The sequence below is a fragment of the Melospiza melodia genome, chromosome 13 (genome assembly GCF_035770615.1).
Source record: "Melospiza melodia melodia isolate bMelMel2 chromosome 13, bMelMel2.pri, whole genome shotgun sequence".
Classification (NCBI taxonomy): domain Eukaryota; kingdom Metazoa; phylum Chordata; class Aves; order Passeriformes; family Passerellidae; genus Melospiza; species Melospiza melodia.
Genome location: NC_086206.1, coordinates 12048743 through 12067096, shown reverse-complemented (window position 1 = coordinate 12067096; position 18354 = coordinate 12048743).

Genomic DNA, 18354 nt, shown 5'->3' with positions numbered 1-18354 from the left:
GTGTGATTTAGCATTCTGAGAGTCAAAGAGGCTCTTGTGACTGCTCCTGTTTTAGGCTGTGTGCTTCAAGCCCCTTTCATATTGTGCACAGCTGCTAGCACTTACAGTTTGGGGTGGTGTTGACACAGGAACACAAAGGGGTTGAGATATTGCTCGCTTATTACCAGGGTGGGAGGTCAGGGCGAGGACACATGGGGGTAGGAGTTTTCCAAAGCAAAATCGTTGCCAAACTAACTTGTGACTATGGCTAAGGAATATTTTCTTCATTGGAAATTTATGATCAGGGTAGACCATGCCTTTCTCATCAATAGTTCTGTAGATTCAGGTATTCTCAGGGAAACTCGTTAAGCAGTTGCAAATCTCCCACGCTTTGCCACAAACTGGAGCACAACCATGGCAATGCTGCTTTGGCATTCATGTAGGATTTGGGTTGCTAGTTACAGTATTCCATAGACAAGAATAAGTGAACTTGGTTAAAAAAAAATAAAAATTCTGTTTTAGACTCAGGAGATGCTGAAACTGAAAGTAGCATGTTGAAATTTGTGCTGCCTATGAAGAAGCAATTGTTAAACTGTTTGCTTGGAAAAGTATCTTTTTGAGCTATAACAGTAAAAGCTTAATGTGAGATATGGAGGAGATGAAATGTGGATACAGGAGATGAAAACCAGTTGCTGGTGACCAGGACAGGGCAGTGCTGAGCAGCTGAGCAGGGCTGGAGTGCCAGGTCACAGAAACATGAACAGAGTGTGGCCCCTCTGAGTGTGGGCTCACTTTAATGATGCTGGTTACTCCTCTCCAGTGATGGGTACCTGTAACATCAGACTGTCCTTCATTTGGGGAGATAAAGAGATAACAAGATTTTTAAGCTGCTGGACTGCAGGAACTTTGGCATTTTGCACATTATGCTTGACCTGGGAGAGTTCTCACAGCCTTCCAGCTCTGGACATTTTCACCACTTCGCCTGTAAGAAGCACGGTGAAGCTGGTTGCACTTGGGCTGTTTTACTAAGTTTTCTGGACTCTCTAGTCTGTAGAGAAAGACAAGTTGTTTGCAAAATTACTCAGATCAGGAATTTAACCAAACCCTGCAGGACAACTTTTTCAATTGAATAATTTACTAGAGAGGAAATCTGGAGAGCTTGGACATAACCTTTGCAAACACCCTCAAGGGGTTTCATGCAGTGTTTGGTAGTGACCTGAAAAAACACTATTCTCATGGATGAAGTTCCTAAAAATGAAAGAAAATAATTTGGTTTATGTATAAAACCTGCAGATAAAAATAAAATTTCTGATTTCTGCAAGAATTAAAGCACTGCAGCAGATAAGGACTCTTAGCTGTACTCTGTGTAATGCTTCCAAGCATGACTTGACAATCCTAGGAGAAAGAAAAGCAGAACTCCTTTGAGGAGTCCATTAAAATGCTGATACACACATATAAGAAGTAATGGATGGGATACCTTGAGTCCCAAGACTTTATTTATGAACAAGTTGTTCATAAGGAATAGATGATGTGATAACAAGGATTTCAGTAAAATTGCCTCAATATAATGATTGTATGATGTGCTGACTAAGAGAGACTTTCAAGCAAGAAGCAAAGAAACAATTTCCATCTGTTCAAAACTGTTGAACATTCTTTAAAAACACAGGATTAAAGGAAAAAAACACCTGATTTCAGCATCTGTTTCTTTTCAGATGGAAACAAATGCAAGTTAGTAAACTTTTGGTTGTTGGAGTGTTTTTGGTGGAGTTTTTTTTGCTTGTTTTTTTTTCAAAACTGAGGTAAAAAAATAGAAAAGGGGGGCAGCAGCAGTATGTCCAATAATAACAGCTTGGAGTTGTGTTCATAAAGAAATAATTTGAATTCCTATCCAAAACATGTGTTTTCCTGTAAAAGTCAGAAGAAGTGAAAAAACCCTCACAACTTTGAAGCTAAAGAAATGTTGTGCAGAAAGAACAAGTTGATGTTCTTCAGCAGAGAGCTGCCTGTAACCTTCAGGTTGTTCTTACAGTGTGGGACAGTCCCTGCATAGAGCTGCAGTTTCACCTCATCACCATGGTACAGGAGATCTTCACAAACCCTTTCTCCTCCTGCTTTATTTCTTTGCAAATTCTATATACCATAAACTGCTGTTACTGCTAAACTATGCCACTAAATCAGTTCATTTTACTGCTTGCTGAAAATTGAGATGCTGGAGTCAAAAAAGTCAGAAAACTTTTTTTACTTGAGGTGTCTTGGTGATTCTAATCCCCAGAATCAGAATTCCCGCTTTAACCAGCATGATTCAAAACATTGTCACTGTCAGAGTGCAAACCTTCCATCTGAAGAGGTTTGAGGCTTTGACATGCAAAGTGTTTGACTGGACTTTCCATTCTGCAGAGCACCCAGGGAAGTGCTGCTGTGTAAATGGATTCATAAAAGTCTGGTGAGCAAGGCCAGTCCTTGACTTTGTCTCTGCTTTCATTTCTTCTCATGACCTCTTGTCTTAAAGTGCTAACCTGTCAAGTTCAATTTGAGTTGTTTGCAGCTTAGATGTTTACTAGATAAGCTGTTATTTGCTGTTATTTGCTGTTATTGGCTTTTGTCCTCTGCAAGGAAATAAAACTCAGAAACTGAGAGATGGGGAAACACCGACAGTTTTAAAACATTGCAGTTTAAAAAAAAAGTTTTATGGTGTGGAGATGTCAACCAGAATCAAAGTAGGTGTATGTTTGAGCTTGATATTGTTTCTTTGAATTTATATTGATGCCATAGTGGAAGTACCATTTTAGCATTCTTATATTCTTCTCCCTCATTTCCAGTCAAGTGTCTTACAGGCAGAAGTTTGACTGTAATTGATCTTTTCTGGTTAAATGCATAGAGAAAATAAAGGAGACAAAGGTTTACAATGGCTAAAGCCACAAACTATTTTTGTCTGTGGCAGATGGAGATACCATAAAATGTGTACATTTTCAACCATGCCTATTAGCAAACAAAAGTAAATTCTGATTTTAATAATACTGAGTTGACAGAAAGAAGGTCACAATCATGAAAAACAAGAAACTTGGTAATGGTGAGATGGGTAAAGTTGTAGGTCAACTTCACACGTGGTGTTAGAGAGTCCCCACTGCTTCAGGGATTTTAAAACAATCTCAAATATGATGCATAATCTGGGACAGACAAGGCTGAACAACGAATGAATAAAGCTCCTACCCTAACTCAGTATTTAATATCCATAGTATCACCTGTAATAATCAGTGATATTAGAAATTTTGAACAACTGTGACCATTTCTTAAAAATCTCTGTTGTGATTTAAAAGAGAAAACTTTGTTGCTTTTTACATGGGACAAATCAACAGAAGCATTTGTAGTGTTCCCTTATCTAGAGATTCATTTGTGCACCCCAAAAAAAGTCAGTATTGAGTTTTAGGGCATGAACACAGGAAGAGATGCTGTGTACACTAAAAGTGTGTGAATGCTCTTAGTTGTTGGCAAATGGAGGTAATCACACTGCAGTGCCCCTCTGGAGCCCAACTGAGATTACTACTGGTTATCAGTTACTACTGGTAACTGCTCTTATATAACTGCATGCCCAAGTTTACTAAGTGGTGGTTTTCTTGTGCAAGGATCTCGTTTTCATTGTTGTAGTACATCTAAGCAGATGACTAGTTGTATTAAATAGTTATTTTTGGCAATTGTTATTTTTTAACTTGGAATAACTTGATTTTTAAAATGAAAAATGTTTTTCTTAGTAGTGAAATTTTACAATTGTACTTCAGTACAAGGCATAGTGTTTTTTTAAATTACATTGTATACTATCAAACACTTGTATTGCCATTGAGTAAAATGACAGCTTTTGAAGTATTTGACTTTTTCAGTACTTTTACCATTGCATGTTTAATGAGGTCTGACATTATCTATCCAACATTTTTGCATCTTCATTTTGATAATCATTGTACAATTAATAAGGTCCTGTGATGAGCCCAGTGAAGCTGCACTGAAGCTGTAACTGCATTTTTCATGAGAAATCTTAGCTGTAAAATATAATATGACTTGCCTGAAGCCACACAGCAGCAAATCTTTAAGAAAGCCAGACAGGTTTGGATTTATTCTTCCTATCTTTTGTTTTAAATATAAGATATATTTCTTCTTCCAAATAAGGTAAGATGTGCAGGGAGAAATTATCGTGGTTGTAGACACAGAAAGAAATAGATTATTCAGTAGTGTACATTAGCATATATGTTTGCACTTGCAAGTTAAGATCAGTCATCAGAAATTTCATCTTAAATGAAAATTTTAATAATTATGTGCATTTGAACAACTATACAACTTTATTATCTGAACTGTGGCTTTCTCTAAAAACGCATAAACATGCATCTACTTGAAGGATTTCTAATATTGCTATATTAAAATTCTTACTATCAATAAAAAAAAAATCTGTGGAGCAGCAAATGATTTTTCCATATGCAAAAATCTTTAGAAATGTGTGGTCTGAAAATGAGACATTTCCAAATAAAATTGAGCCATGCAGAAGAAATTGAGGGAGAAGTCCTTAAGGTGACTTTTAAATGAAAATGAAATGTCTTTTAGTAAGTTTCAGAGGTACAATATTACAGACTAGTAGAATTGTATCTCATTAATTTCAAACACAGATTTTATGTGAGGCTATTTGATTATAATTTGATTATCTGACCCTGTAATTAAAGTTTATTGCCAATTTCAAAGCTTATGTGTAAAATGAACTGGTTTTCTTCAAAGCAATATACAATCCATTGGACTCATTGACTCCTAGTTTTGCATTTAAATCGAAAACTCTGTTATAACATGACAAACAGGTTCAGTTTTTGATCATTAATCCTGCTAAGCAATATTCATAAATTCAATTTTGAATCAGTTGGAATACTTTTCTTTTATTATTTTCTGTGTTATTAAATGAGATTGTTTCTGACTAATATATTTCTGGACTCAAACTGTAGCTCCAAGCTGTTATTCAAATCAAATAACATGCCCCTTACTTGTGCCTAGCACTAATAAATGCCAACTTGTGATACATTTGCTGGAGACTGTCACGAATATTAAAGGAGGCAATAATGCCACTAATGTCTCATAAGTAAGCTTATTTTTCTAAAGGGCTGAAATCAGTCATCCTGCTGAGGGGGGCAAAGGGGGAAGAGCCTTTAAGACTTAAAGCCTAAAGCATTATTTTACTCAGCTAAACATTATTATTGAGGAGGTAAATGACCAGGAAATTACCACTGCAGAGGATGAAAAATACAACATGTAACTTGTGGTGCCACCCTGAGCAACAGAAATGCATCCACTGGCTGAGCAGATGTTGGGCTTGGTAGGCTTGCATGTTCATTGGTTTGGAGGCATGTTTTCCTCCTTCTGAGGGTTTGAATTAAAGGGAGAAAAAAAAATCCAACACCCTTTTACTGTTATTGCCAACCACCTACTTCAGTTCTTTGGAGATATTACTGGTAATAGTTAGGGGGGTTTGGTACAGAACATGAGTTTAATACGTTGACATGGAATTATCTAAACAGGATTTACTTGTCTAAGTTCTCATCCCACAAGCTGGGCAATCTGTGAACAGTTTATTGGGCAGAGCAGGGAGTGTGACTGTGCCTGAGACACAGCATGGATCCTACCTGTGTCCCAAATCCCAAATGGATACAGGGGCAATGCTGGGATTCAGACACAATCAATTTGATTTCTGCTATCTCAGAATATTCCCCATCTTTTTTTTTTTTCTCTTTTTTTTTTTCTGCTGGAGGTAGAATACTTACAGTTAGTGTCCATTCTAGGACTCTATGTGCTTTTTAATGAAACTTTGAGCCATGTATTTATCCCTTTGTTTCTCTAGTTTTTTTTCCCCAAATATTTACCATTTAATTAAAAAAGAGGCAGTTGTGGTTTATATTTTATGCAGTTGAGTTCTTAGCTTTCTTATTTGAACAAAAGTTCTATGTGATAACCTTGTATTCGCTTTTAAAAAAATAATAATATAGAAAAATCTCATGCCTGTTGAAGTTCAATAGTGTTGGTATCACAGACTGTACCTGAATAAATAAATAAATAATACCAGATAGGTTAGATTTGAGGGGGTTTTCTTTAAAGGATGATTCTTACATTACAGGTAGGCATTTGAATTGGGACAGATGAAAGCATTGAGAGACAATCTGATGGTTTGTTTTATGACTGCCTTTAGTTGTACAGACTGCTGTGTACAGACTACAGAAACTAACCATGACTTACCATCATTCGAGATATTACTGAACTCTGGAGCTGATGCAGAGCTACAGTTCACAGAACAGATGAACACTGCTTGCCTAGAATGTAATTTAATTTGTTTTTGTTTAGTGTTTTTATTTTAATTCTAAATTGTTGCCTACTTTAACAAATACTGTGATCCTCCCCTCAGAGGGATTAGTGTCAGTGCCTCCTCTGTCTGATATCTCCTTATTTCTGAAGTGCAGTGGAAGATTTGTTTTGAATGCTGCTATGCTATTTTTTCAATGGCAATTTTTTTGTTATTATAGACATAATTCTTAGTTCTCACAATGAATACAGCAAGGTGACAGACTGTCATAATAATGCAGATTATGACTGATAGCATGTGATCCTAAGCTTGGATAGCATGATGCATAAATGACTTGAAATGCATTTATATTTCCATCTTCTTGTGGCCAAGATTAGTCCACAAACTGTGAGCGAGAGCAGGCTCAGCCTGCATGGTAAGAAAGGGCATTCAAAAATGAATTTGGTATCTAATTATCTTATCTACATAACAGTAGCCAAGTTCTCCCATCTACTGTTAGAGCTCTGTCAAATGCTGCCCTGCTTTGATATCTCCAGGGAAGCTGAATCCAGGCCAGGATTTAGTGGCCAGGTCCAGTTCTACATGTAGTTTTCTCTAACAACAATTCAGTAATTCTTTTCTCACTACACTTTCTTTCAGACTTTTTATATTAAAATTAGGTTATTTTGGTTATAACCTAGCACAGTCAATTTTATCACCAGCATAGCCAAGGCCAGTAATAGTACACTGACTATTTAAGATTGTTCAAGAAGCTTTGAAAGAACTCCAGAACAATGAAAGGTTTTGCCTAAATAAAATATTAAGGATCTTGGGGCAGATATATTGGCAAGTTGTGATTGGCTTTTGCTGTACATTTACTGAGTTGTGCAGGGATTTGGGCTCTTTACCTCCAGATTAAGGAGGGCCATGTGCAGATCCAGCCACACATTAAAAGTGGAAGGTCCTTCACCCCTCTGGCCAAAAGGGGCTCTGTCTGAACTGTGATGGAAGTGACAGAATAAAGATATAAAAGCCTTCAATTTTATACTCATTTGGTTTTTTGCAATGATTGGCAAAACCTCGAAACTCTTTTCTACTCCAGCTTAATATCTCTCCACATTGTGGTGACAACAGGAGAACACATTAATAAAATGTTTTAATACATTTCCAGGCTTTAGTATTCTATAATAACTTTAAGTATTTTTTTGGCATGCAATTAGCAGCATCCCAAAACAATGAACAAAAATTAACACTGTGTTCTCAAATCCACTCACTGTAGTCTCAGCAGACATCACTGTATTAGTTAACTTTGAATACATTATTAATATTTTTGTTTCTAATGGTGTTAGGGCCTAAATTGTCTCTTAAAAATCTTTTTCTCTTAAAAGAAATTTTGCATTTTACAACATAATATGCACTGTTTTGGAAGTAAAAACAGTGATATGACTATAATTTACACCAGAAGTCTCACAAGTAATTTAGGATAAATCCTGAAACTGTTTTACATAGTTAATATTTATTTAAATATCAAATACTTCATTTTTAAAAATGAGACTCTAAAAATTAATTTCACTGTAAAATCTCAGACTTTATTCTATAGGAAAAGTCTTATTTTAGGATGAAATGGTTTAGACTTCAATAAACTTATTTAGAAACTTGTTTAACTGCTTTGTGGTAAAAAATGCTGTATATCAGGGATTAGGTTTTGAAGATAATCCAAATGTGGTAACCTGAGTATTTACTTTCATATTTAAAGACCAGAGTGCATCTAGCTGGATACTTATTTGAAGAATATCAGGCACTCTGAAATTCCGAGGTTGTATAATTTCTTAAACATATTTATCAAAAAGAAAAAAAAAAAAAGTCAAAAATTATATTCAAAGTACTAAACCAGCCCCAAACCCAGAAATAAAAATGTTAAAGCACAGGAAATTCTTATGCTGGCAGTTTTTGCCAGGTGTGTAGATAGAATTGCCTATCCTTTTTTACATTTTACTTCAAACCAGTAAAAATGCCTCAACTGTATGAAAATTTAATTCTAATTTTCATATAAACAAAAATTTACTAAGTAATTTTCAATAACTGGACTAGGTTGGTAGAGTAACTTGTTTTACTGAGTACTTTAGTTTCTTTTTGTAGAAATAAGGTAATCTGATGCTTTTAAGCAATAAATTATAGCAACAGTTTAAGTAATTTTTTATTATAACAACAAATATTACAACAAATTATACAGATTATACAACAAATTATAACAAATACTAGAGCAAATTGATTTGGTACCTAATATTTTATTATACTATTTTTTTTTCTCAGTTCTTCTCCTTGGAAGCTCAGTAGAGTTGGAGGGCCCACATGCTGGAAAATATAAGTTAAAGAGACTTTAAGTCTCTTTTTATCAGGCTACAGTTATTCTGAGCATGTCAGCTCTTGAATGCTGAAGTTTGCTTGCCCAGTTAAAGCACAGCACAAGGATCAGCTCGGGCTATGCAGAACCTTGCAAAGCTGATCTCTTTGAAATATGTCCAAATAGATATTCAAATCACTATTACGACATAAATCAAAAATGCTTTCCACATTTTACAGTGTACTTCATATGACAAGAACATTTCCTCTCAGTTATGATTCTTTTTCAAAGAGTGGAAATCTTCAACTTGATGGTACTTGATGGCAAAAGAATGTTCACTGAAGTGTGGCATAACGCTGTGGCTTGTTCACATTCAAATTTAAAGTAATAAAAAATATGAAGGAGTGGAGGAAAGGGATCTATTTATCACATGGTTTATCCACTAAAACAATTTCAACGTGTAAGCCCAAATTTATTCATGATGTTAGTGGCATTGCAGCACGGGATTTTTTATCCCTGCTGCTTTTCTTCCGTGGGTGTTGCTGTCAAAGCTTCCCAGTCACCTTGGTTAACTCATTCCGTGTGCCAGAAGTAATTATCCAAAGTTCCACGCTGCCTGCCATGGTGGGAAGCTTTGGAGCGTGTGCATGATGTCACAAGGCAGTCATTAATGTGAGAGGGGCTACCTGGAGGCCTGAAGGCCCATGCCAATGAATCACACTCCCATTGAAAGGTATTGATTTAATCATTCTGATGGCAGGCCCGTCAGAAATGTAATTGTCCACTGGAAGTACAAACGTGTAAATGGACATCCCAGCAAAAGGCAGCAATCTTCCTAAGTAACATTTTACATTTATTCAGATCATTCCACTTGTTTTCCTCCTCCTCGTGCCCCCAGCCCGAGTCTGTTATTGATATAAAGGTTGAAGCTCAGGAAGCTTAACTGTTATGTGGAATGACCTTTACTTTTAATATTAATATAGTATTGTAAAGTCTATGAGACTCATAAATGCAATTTTAGAATTCATATGAAATGCCATGTGCTGAACCTATTGCAACTTTTCCTCTAGTCCTGTGGCAGGTTGCAAACTATGCGAATTAATATGCATCATATTCTTTCCCCTTTATTTACTTAGAGAGGTTTGCAGAGCAACTTTATCAAGAGTAACATTATCAAGAGCTTTCCTGCAAGCTTCTTTATCATATTCACATCCGTGTCTGCTCGACACTTGTCACTGTCAATCAAATGGCAATAATACGCAGCTGATTTGCTCATTTGGTTTAATAAAATCTCTCTGCTTATTTGCACTGCAGTCATTATGCCACATAATTGCTCCGCCGCCGAGGTGAAAGGCAGCCAGTTGCCTGGGGGATAAGAAGAGACTATTGCTATATGAAGGATTTGTTTCTTTGCCTCTGTCTCTCCCTAGTCACTCATATCCCTAAAATTAATATTGTATTTGAATCCAGTCCTGCTATTCTTATGCAGGCTAACATTGTTATTACTTATTATTTGGATGTGAAGTCATTTATTTTTAGTTTTGATGTCCAGGCTGTCAAGCTAAATTTCATTGTGTAGTGCCACATACGATTTTTAACTGCCATTTAAACTTGATTCAAAATCCAAATTATGAAGAGAACACGTTCAAAGGAATGGGCTGACAGGAAGTATAGCTACAATTTTTATTTCCCAGGAAATCAAAGTATAGATCTTGTTATTGTTCTGCGGCGGAGATATGTGCGGTTTTCATACCTCATAATCTTTTTTGTATTGGCTGGACACTGTGATTCAGAAACAGAAAAAGGGGGGCTATTTATGCATATGAGCAGCCCTTAGGGTGCAAAACAAAGGCATTCACTTCCAGCAATGATATAGCACAGAACCAGCTCAACTGACTGTTGTAAATTCCTGAATGATTTGTACTCCATTTTCCAGTAGATTCTACTATGACGGATGGTGGAACTAAAAATGAGGAATCTATGCCTCTAACACAAACCTTGGCTCCTTCATTGAACAGCTAATAAATCAGTCACTGCCATGTGATAATAATTACCAGCCCATACTTCTGGGGTGATTCCACCTCAGTGGCATACTCGTTAAATTCATATTTAAATGTATTCCAAATAGCAAGTGCTCAGTGTTTCTTTTAAAGAAAATTGAAACCTAGGGTAAAATTCCATATGAGAGACTATGTCTATGTTCAGCTTTCCTATTTTTATTGAAAGTCCTGCATTGAGCTTAACTGGGTCTGTTGGTAGGCCAGCGGAAGTGCTAATGCTTTAAAGCTGTTGAACTTGAGCACACATTTTTATTTGTATAAACTCAATCTAATAGCATTCAGATATAGAAAGAGAGAGTCATGAGCTGTAATACTAACATAGGGACAGTTAATGGGGAGCCCATTAATTCACAGAAGTCCCAAAAAGGGGTAATTAGTCACCTCCAGCTTTTCTGCTGGCCATTGCAGTTCATCCAGTCAATGTGATACTGAACCCAAGTAGCAAGATTAAAAAAGGCTTATACTGTGAGATTTTCAAGCTCACTTTGAAGAAATCAAGAGCTACAACTCCATTCAGTAGTTAAAGTGGTTAATCACTCTCACTATTAAAATATTTACTGAATGTCTTATTCAAAATTGGTTCTTGTTATGGCTTTCCACACTAGATTAAAGATATTTATCTCCCAGAATTTTTGCTTTTTTAAATTGTCTTGTAATTGAGTTCTTTCTTGGTAGTGTTTAGCAAAATTAATAGATCCCATAACATATCCCTGGTCCCTCCACCAGCTTTCTATGCGTGCAGGGCTCCAGGTAAGTAATGACATAAATTATGTAGGCAGTGTTTTGTATAAAGTTAACCTCTTTTTCTGAGGACAAGGAGGCATAGCTGCTGTAAAGAGCAGGTAATATTGGGCTTTTTTAGCTCTGTTTTGGTTGGGGTTTTTAAATTATAAGTAAGGACTTAATTTATTCTTCTTTCATTTAGTAGTTAGTTTGGATTTTTAGAGCATATCTGTGAAGCAGTTGTGATCATCCTTTAGCTACACATCTTGATTATTATTTGCCACTCTGAATGGATTAAACATTTCTATTATCCAAGAACAATTGTAAATTATTTCTTAGGGAAAAATGTATTAGGTCTGTTACCAACTCAAGGTTTGAAACATTCCAGATGTGACAGTGGGGTTTTCAGCTGGGCTGTGTGTTAAGAGCCCAGCCATGCCATGGGTGCTGTGAGTACCAGAAACACACCCAGCCAGGTGCCACAACATGGCTTGCCTAGGCTGCTTCTGCTCCATGAATGATCTTGCATGCTCCCCTTGTGCATTCCAGATAGGCAGATTTATTCCAGCTCCGGACTCTGATTATCCCTTCTGAATAACAGAATGTTCGGCAAAGGAAATTGGTAAAAGCAACTACATTTCCTTCAGGTATCTCAACACCCAGAGCTGGAGATTGAGTGAGCAGGAGAGGAAGATGAGAGTCTCTTCCCTCAAGTTTGAGACAACTAAAGATCCATTCAGCAGTCTGCATAGCTGTTACACTTTACACAATATTTTTTCTGTTGAAAGCAGTTTCCCATCCTGTCCTCTTCCATAATTAACATTTGCTTTCAAATTGTGTTCTGCCCCAAAGAGCTGCTCGCTGCACACCTGCTGTTGCTGCTAAAACACAGCAGGCTGTATAGACAGGTCATGAAGCTTGAGGTCTTGTGAAGGAGACCAAGCAGTGAACAGGCTGGTCTGAAAGGTTTTAGAGTCTCTCCATCTTTGGAGATATTGAAACCACAGCTGGATGTGGTCCTGAGCAGTCTGCTCCAGATGGCCCCACTACTGAGCGGGGCATTGGACCAGAGAAGCTCCAGAGGATCATTCCAAACTCATCTTTTCTGTAATTCAAGGATGCACAAGGGCCATATCACTTGCAAAAGCTTTTTATAGAAAGGGTATAAACATAGGAAATTATCTATTGTCATTGTTTGATAGGAAATAATTTTACAGTGAGATATTTATCTGCATTACCAGTTGTAAAGAACTTTATTTTGCCTTATCATGTGTCTGTGGGGGGAGTTGTTTGTTAGTTTTTTTCTAGGGTTTGGGGATTTTTTTTTTCTGTGGGGTTTTTTGGGTTTGTTTTTGTTGTTGTTTTGTTTTGTGTTGGGTATTTTCTCTTTTTTTTTGGTGGGAAGAGGTAAAAAATGCACATCTACTTAGCTAATTTTAGGCCATGCTACAGCCACAGAAAACTTCAACAACATGCCCTAAAGATTGCCCTGAAAAAAAATCCTTATTTCAAAATAATCACAAAAGCACTCAGGGAGGAAGGAAGGAGAGTTTCATTTTCCTGTCTTTATGGTGGGTTTTGATCCTTCCTAATCCCTAATATTAAAAACATCTTAATTTTAAATATGTTTATTTTGTAATGGCAGCTGCTTTGGCTCTATAAATGTACTGAGTGTTGGGAAGCGATGTTGGCCATTGTGTGGGTGATGCTTTTCCCACATGGAAGTGCAGCTGCTGTGCTGCCATTGTCTGGATGTTGGCTCGTGTTCTCCTTTCTGTGCACAACCCATTGCATGTTCCTTTCCAAGAGCATCCTTATGCAATTTACAACAGGAAGTAGCAACAGTTACAAAACAAAAAAGTTGCCTGTATTTTTTGTAGAGATATCTTCATTTCAGACAAACTAGCATATTGAATTGTGTATTGCAGGAGGAAATATAATATTAGTTTATCAAAGAATACAGTGCTTGGCTTGGTGTGCAGTGCCACAATTGCTTAAGAAAGGTATTGATGTGCTTGAATTAGCATTTGCATACACAGACTTGTGCATACACAGACATACACACTGAGCCTGTCATAAATTAAATAAAATGGGGAATTTCTGTCCAGCTCAAATATCCAAACCACATGGCTGTGTTCAGAACTCTAGTGAGCAGGATTTCAGAAGGACTGAAAATAAAAATTGATTTATAATTACACACTCTATAATTAAATAATGAAAATTAATTAAATTGTGACAGTGGTTCTTTGCTTGACTATTGAATAAGTTACTTGACATTTTTCAGCAATATTCTTGGCTTTAAATTTGAACCAATATATAAAATAACACAGAAAATACTACACTAGGGAATGTTCTATCCAGGATTTTCATAAAAGGGAGAAATCTAATATTATACCCTAGTATTAATTAACATTAGATTTACTGTCTGAAAGAAGGTATTTAAAATTCTGCAAAATGAGACATTTATCTTTTTATAGTCGCTTTCTCATAATCTTCATTTTCCAAAGGCATTAAGGGACCTTATGTTTGCAAAGTGGAAATTATTAAGGATAATTAAGATGAAAGTTTTATTTGACAGAAGAATTCTCATGATGTTTGGAAAGACTCAGTTTAAATCTAATCTCAGTTCACACTGTTGCTTTTAGAATGAAATGCTGTGTAATAAAACCACAAACAGCCAAGCCAGATTTCAAAACTGCAGAGACATTACTTGTGTCCCTTAAAAAGGAAGAAAAATTAGACCTCCCAACCTCTTGTGGATTTAGTAACTGACAAATGTATAGAAGATAAGATTGAATTAAATTACTATGTTGAGGAAACAAATAGAACTGAGTGGGAGATACAAAATTACACGACTTACAGAGAAAAGGTTGCAGATGGCAATACCAAAACTCAGAAAAAAAATAAACCACTTGAAATAGATGGGGACAGATGTTCTACTGATTTTTTTTTTTTTTTGCCAACTGAAGTTCTTATTCACAGATGAAATATCTCAACTAAAGTCTTGTTGAAGTTAACAAATTTTGTTGATTTTTAAAAATTGTTCTGTAATGTCCCTAAAACATTAATTTGTGACTAGTCAAACTGGTTGTGAATAGTCCAAATTGGGAGGCAGACTGAGGTTCCTATATCCTGCCTATGATGTGGTAGAAGCCAACAGTAACCTCATTTGACTTGAAATTGCTTCCTACTGAGCAAATATTTAATTTTCCATCTAGCAGTGTTCATTTTTTTTTTTTTTTTTTGAGGTTCTTCAGCTAAAACTGGATATCCAGATCCTGGGTCCAATTGCATTTCCAAGACAGTCAGTTATTGAGTCTGACTCTGGCTCCCCTCCTGCTCATTGAAGGGGTCCATTTGCAGTGGAACCCAAATATTTTCCTGCACTTCCCAGCTTGTGTTCAGCTTGTGCTGCCTAAAAATTTGAGAACAAATCTGAGACATAACCAGCTCCCATCTGCCTGTTTCCAGAGAAATAATGACCCTACCACATTGACATCTGCCCTGGTGCCAGGTGTGCAGCCTGTGGGAGGATGCTGAGCTGCTGGTCTTTCTTTTTGCCCTGTTCCGTCTAGCTCTAGAAAGACCTAATGTAGTAAATGTTTTCTTTATATGCAATCTTTGAAACACATAGTCTCTACTACACTGTTTAGTTTGAGCCAAAAATGTATATACAGAATATAGAACTGGGGGGAAAATGGTATGTGAGGGAGAAGGGTATTTCTGAGTTTCCATTCAGCCCTTTATGTTTGCCAAAGTAACTTCTCTGCTCCCAGTTATAAACTCTGAGCCAGGAGCATCAGCTGCAATTTCTGTTTGGAGAGATGGAGGGAAGAGAAAGTGTCTTTCTCAGCAGCTTTTCCTTGGTTGGAACCCTGAGGTCAGCAAGGTCAGGCTGCAGGGCAGGGCAGCTGGAAATGGGGTCTGGAGCAGCCAGGCTGGAGCAGCCCTGGATACATCCAGGATCTTATGGCAGGGGATGGAAGTGTGGGCTCTGAGGTGCTGCTCAGTGGCAGCCTTTGATTCAAGCCCAACATCATTTCTGCTTGGAACTTTATTAACTGAGCTACAACCCCTTGGTAGCTGCTTGTAGCTGTTCCCCTTTGAATGTGAAAGCTCCCTTTGCATATTCACCCTCTCTCTCTCCCCAGTCTTTACTCTTCATATTCAGTTCTTTGATCAGTTATCCACTAAGTTTTTTAAATATTCAGCTTTTTAAAATTACCAACCACTTACATACCTGCTTAATATGTCACTTTACCAGGAAAGTAATAAGAAGATGAAAGGAGGAAAGTGACTTTTGTGTAGAAATATGGCTCAAGGTGTGAGTGGAGAAAAGAATAGTCCTACTTTATTATGTCTTATCATCTCTGAAATTATGTAGTTATTTTTCAGTCAACAAATTAACTGTGATTTTCCATCTGAAAATTAAATTATGAATTGGTTTTTGTCTGCCTTTCATTTATCACATCATACCATTACAGCAAACACTGGAATTCATAATGATATTGTGGAAACTGCTGATCAAAGCTTGTTTACATGGACTGTGTTCACTGATTTGCCAAAGTTGTCTCATACAGATGCACTTTAATAACTATTCTCTGCAAAACTGATTTTTCAAAAAGATTCTTCATTCTGATTACTCTGTAATCTTAGTTACCCTTGAGGGTGTGGGATTACATACATTTTTGTTTAAAAGTTTGTTCTACGTTATTATGATTCAAAGTGTTCCATGAAAGAAAGATATTGAGGAAATAAAAACCCTTATTCATGAGGAAATATTAATTACTGCTGTAAATCTAGTTAGTCTGATTAACAACTTATAAAAAGTTCTCAAGGAACAGCTGTGAAAATTCTAAAAGAAGGAATTTTAATTCATCAGTAGACACTCCAAGTTAGGAATTAAATACACAAGCTTTTATCCTGACAATGTCTCTATTACAAGTAAGTTGTATGCATACATAGTTTTAAGATTAATTTTACATTATAGCATTTTAAAACAGGATCTGTATGATTTTGATAGCTAAGGAACATATTTTCAAAATGTGTGACTGAAAAATTGAGTGCTTCTCATCAACATATGTTTCCTGGGATGTTTCACCTAGAAACAAGTAGTCCCATAAGTAGAAAACCAATGCAATTGGGATCTAAATCTTCCTCTGGGATTTATTCTGACATTATAAGCCTCTAGTCAGATTCAAGTGTTCAACTTCTTAAAAAAATAGTGATAAAATAGTCCCTTCTGTCCTTATAACAGGAAATTACTTTCAAATTCATATTGTGCAGAACCAAAATTCATCTTAGAACTGTAATTCTCACCATTCAAATAAGAGCTATTAGGAAAGCAAATACAAAGGAATAAAAGAGTACAGGAAGTCAGTTTTACAATTTTCATGGTTTTGAATTCTGCACAGTTGGACTCACAGTGACTGAGGTTTCTAGTTCATAAATTAAGGAATTTGAAATAAATTCAGATTTAAATGTTTAATGTATTTTTTCCTCTGTGTGAGACATGTTGAAGAAAGTGTAGCTTGAAGGGTATGATCTGATCTTTAATGAGTCATTGATAGGAGCTTCTGCTATTCAGGAGCCATTAATGCAGTCAATCTCTCATGTTGTGAAACACACTGACAGCCATGCAAATACAAAAGTCTCTGAATATTACACACAAATGTATTCTTTTTATATTGAGTCTAGGAAGACAGGAGGTTTTCTATGGGGAATAAATAAATTTAATATTTTGTCCTTGTTATAATAGTTTGCTGCTGACTGAGCAGAGACCAATAGCAGGTCCTGAGATTCTACCCTAAGACCTAAATGACAAATTTTGATGATGCAGTTAGTGCTGTTCCATCTTACCTCTTCCTCAGGGAAAACAGATACACAGTCAAAAGCATTTTTATATTGGTGCAGCTACAGCTGCATCCATTCTAGCAGTTCCATTGTAATAAAAAAAAAATAGGAAAAATGAGTACATAATCTTGAATCAACACTACTAGTAGAAAAAGTTTCTATCCTTATACTAGTTTTAAAGAAAGTAGAGAAACGGCACACTGTTGGGTGTAAACCGGAAGAGGGGTTTGTGTTTGATTTGCTGTTAGTTTCCAATAGTGTTCCTGAAATAAATGAGCTTCTAATTTATGTTTTCTTTCTTACACTTTGTTAACTTAATTTCAATTCCAAAGAGAGGGAAGTGTCAAAGAGCTGAAGCCCCAGCACAGGTAGCAGGAGCGTGGGCAGCATTTTCTGTCAAGCTGTGAAGGCCTGTCTGGGAATTCACATTTCAGGCAAAGTTTCAGGAAGGCTTTCCCAAAGCAAATGCCTCTCTGGGCTGGCCTGGCCTTGCCATTGCAGGCTCAGAGCCCTGCAGCAGCTCCAGCCTCACCACAGGTATCCACCCCACAGAGATTGTTTAATTATTGTTTGTATATTGTCCTTCAGAATGAGGGGAGAACTGGGACCTGATCTCTTCCTCCTTATGGATAACTTGCACTGAAATTATCCCTTATTTATATATTTTCTAAACTATTTAATTAAAATTGCTGCTACCTTAAATATCGTTTAGGATTTTTTTTTTTTGATGAGATAATTAAGCAAACATAACACTGTGAACTGTGAATCAGCTCCATCCATCCATGTCTTCACAGATAAATTTAAATTGAAAACACCTATTTTAAATAATTTTTGTAGGTTTTTCAACAAATTTTCGAGAGCTGATAATTTCTCTCTCCTCGTTTACTGACAGGATATGCCTTGTTATTAACAATTATGCAAATAGAGACCAGTATGGAAAAATTGAAAGCAATCTCTTTATGAAAAAAACAACACACCATTTTCACCATGGTAAAAAAGGAAACAAAAATCTAAACTCTTTACTTGGCTGCTTTTATTTTCACTTTGATTGCTTTATAAAGTGCTGATAGCATGTTCTTGTAGTGCAGAAATCACAA